The sequence below is a fragment of the Mustela lutreola genome, chromosome X, assembly GCF_030435805.1.
Source record: "Mustela lutreola isolate mMusLut2 chromosome X, mMusLut2.pri, whole genome shotgun sequence".
Classification (NCBI taxonomy): domain Eukaryota; kingdom Metazoa; phylum Chordata; class Mammalia; order Carnivora; family Mustelidae; genus Mustela; species Mustela lutreola.
Genome location: NC_081308.1, coordinates 10459936 through 10463157, shown reverse-complemented (window position 1 = coordinate 10463157; position 3222 = coordinate 10459936). Strand labels below are relative to the sequence as shown.

The 3222-nt window shown below is 38.2% G+C and overlaps 1 non-coding gene across 1 annotated transcript; it reads right to left on the bottom strand.

Moving 5' to 3' along the window:
• Positions 1-714: 714 nt before the first annotated feature.
• Positions 715-821, bottom strand: LOC131822332 (U6 spliceosomal RNA). Its single transcript, XR_009350209.1, has one exon. It is a non-coding gene; the product is annotated as a U6 spliceosomal RNA (small nuclear RNA).
• Between the last annotated feature and the right edge of the window lie 2401 nt (positions 822-3222).

Below are 3222 nucleotides of genomic sequence, written 5' to 3'. Positions count from 1 at the left end.
GAATATCTGTGATTCAGTTTGAATTCTGTGATTCTCAGCCCAGGAATTTTTGCCTAGTTCTTCTGGTAGTAAAGTTCAACACTACAGAGGAAAACGACACCTATTACCGCCTGTTTGGTGGGCTCTCTTGGGTCACTGTAAGACTAGGTTTCAAAACGCAGCAGATAGAGGATCAGCTTTGAGGAAACACCAAGTTCACCAAGTGAACTGGAGCTTGTCCAAGGGAAAAAGAAATTGTCTGTCTGCTTGCTGAGATGTTGCTAGGAAGATTACCCAAGAGGAGACTACCTAGGAAGGACTGGCTGAGACTTCCAGCCAAAGAGAGAAAGAATGACTCTGAAAATAAATTGCCTTCCAATTCCCAGTGTGAAGTGCAGCTTTGTAAAAGAGGATTCTATATAGAATTATGCTTCCTAGAAGCACATTATGTAACATTCAGCAGCCATACTGAAATGGCCCTTTTCCTGAATGCGTGGTGCATATGGCTAGCAACATGACTATGCGGGGGAAAAGAGAAGGAAAGAAAGGTCATTTCCAGGTGTGTTTTGGTATAAGTCTTTTTTTTCCCAAGTACTAACTGATATTGTACATATCAAAGGTCTAGGAAGATCTGTATCCATATTATCTGCTTTCAGTTTTTTTTATATGAGAGTAACTTTATTTATTATTTATTTATTATTAAAGCAAAGAACTGAACATAATTTTAAAGGGCATAAAAATATGGAATGCTTCCCAAACTTTCATGTTGTCCTTATGCAGGGACCATGTTAATCTTCTATTTATTGTCCCAGTTTTAGTAGATGTGCTGCTGAAGAAAGCACTCCATTGATCCACTTCTAGATATCCACCCAAGAAAACCTGAAATTCATCATGTATGCTAAGTTTTGCTCTTTGTAATTCTATTTACAAAATGGAAACATGATTGAAAAGCACATGCTGAAATTAATTTGCACTTCTGCCTAAATTGAGTACTTTTTCTGCTTAAAATTTTTTCCTGATAAAAATAAAAGGATTTGAAGAAATCAATACTAGAGAAACTTTTTTTTAAAGATTTTATTTATTTATTTGACAGACAGAGATCACAAGTAGGCACAGAGAGAGGAGGAAGCAGGCTCCCCGCTGAGAAGAGAGCCTGATGCGGGACTCGATCCCAGGATCCTGAGATCATGACCTAAGCTGAAGGCAGAGGCTTAGCCCACTGAGCCACAAAGGCACACCCATACTAGAGAAACTTTTAATAAAACAATTTCTAGTGGATGATGTATTCTGAAGTTTGAGCTTGTTTGTCAATGTGAAGATGAGAAACAGTTTACACACCGACCTCAAGAAGCAGCTGGATTTCTACTAGAGTGTACACACTGTCTTGTGCTCTCAGTGTTTAGAAGAAATGGCCATTTTCCCCTTCTTAATGGAAAAAAAAAAAAAACCTCTCTGAAAAAAATAAAAGGGGCACCTATCTGACCATAATCTTTGGTGCATACCTGCTGTCTCGGAAAAGAAGAAAGAAAAAATAATAATAAAGTTCGGATAGAAAATTCAATCCAATATCAACACACCGACAAATGAACAAATTCACCTCCGAAGGCTTTAAAAATAAAACAACAGAAAAGAAAACACTTTGTCTTGAAATAATTTTTGATTTATGGAGGAGTCACAAAGATAGTACAGAGAGTTTCCGCATACCCTGCACTCACCTTCCCCTTAGGCCACCACATGAGAAGACTTTTCATACCAAGTTGGCCTAAAGCCTGAGGAGTTGATTATGAAGTAGAAGTCTCAGTAAAAATGGAACAGTAAGATTAATGACAAATAAAAACTGGGAAAATTTTACTCTTTGAAGTGAACACTATAGATATTCTAAAAACTCAACTTTCATTAACACAGTTTTATCTTGTATCTTTATATGGCCAATAGCACGTTACATGATTTGTGGAAGAAAGGGGAATCTCTTCATTTTTGATAAATCCCACTCCAGCATGAATTGTAGATTACCATCAACTCACGAGCACCATATTGTAGATTCATGTACAATAAATGTAGTAGGTGTGTTTCTTCTCTGGGATGGTGATAAATCTCTTAAAAATGTCAGCCTGCAAATAAAATAATATCTTGAAATTTATGGCCAAAGTCACTCACCAAAGCACTTGTTTTCAATTATTTTATTAGATCATACTCACCAGTGTTAGAAAAATGTAAGGGAGACAATGGGGGGATGGTCTTGAGAAGAGAGCTATGAGAGGGGCAAAGAATGGAAGGCCAGATGTCAAGGAAAAAAACTTTGAGAGTGCTTTCTTGGCCCTGCAATCTTCAATTTCCAACCCCCCCCCCAACTTTTAATAGGAAACTATCTTACCTACGCTGTCATGACTTGGAATTTGTATATCCTATTTCCAAAGGAGATAGTGGCTCTCTGTCTAGATATCATCAGGCTTAGCCTTCTTTTAATTGAGTTCCCTGATGCATTTGACAGACTGTGCACGGACATCAGGGATCCTCACTATCTTGTGTTTACCAGTGATGCTCATGTCAATAGATAATTGCAGGGAAGCCTTGGTTCCATACACTTACTAATTTTCCTAAAGCAGGTCCTTGAATTACATTGCTTATAATGCACATTTTTGCAGGGTCTTGTTGTAGTTTGGGTCTATTAATAAATAGATGGCCAGGTAGAAATTTCTGGAGTGTCAGAAAGACAGCTCCAGAGTGGAGTACACATTACATTTATAGAAGTCCAATATCTGCCCAAGCCTACCACAGGTTGGTGATAACCAGTCCATCAGCCAGGCAATACCTCGTTCAGCAGCATCACAGGGAAGATGGTCTTCTCTAGCACATCACTTAGTCTCTACATGGGTCACCTTCTTATAAAAAATGGACAGCTTCTGGCTGAGCCTCAGACACAAAACTAGGGGGACACTCACCTCCTTCTCCAACAATGACTGTCCAATCTGTGCGAGTCAAATTCCTTACTCCGCAAATGAATGAATGGTCTTTCCAAACACTGTGAAGATGGTTTAAAAATTTACATCTACACCTTGGGGGTTTTCTTTTTTGAGTAGTAATGGATAAAATCAACTGACATTCTATTGGCTGTTTTCATTAAAATTCAAAACCGTACTACTCTCTCATCCACCTCTCTTCAGGGATTTTCCCTTCGATATTTAGCTTTTAGCTAATGAAATGATTTAACTAGTATGGCATTCTTGAGGGCTATTTATCAAG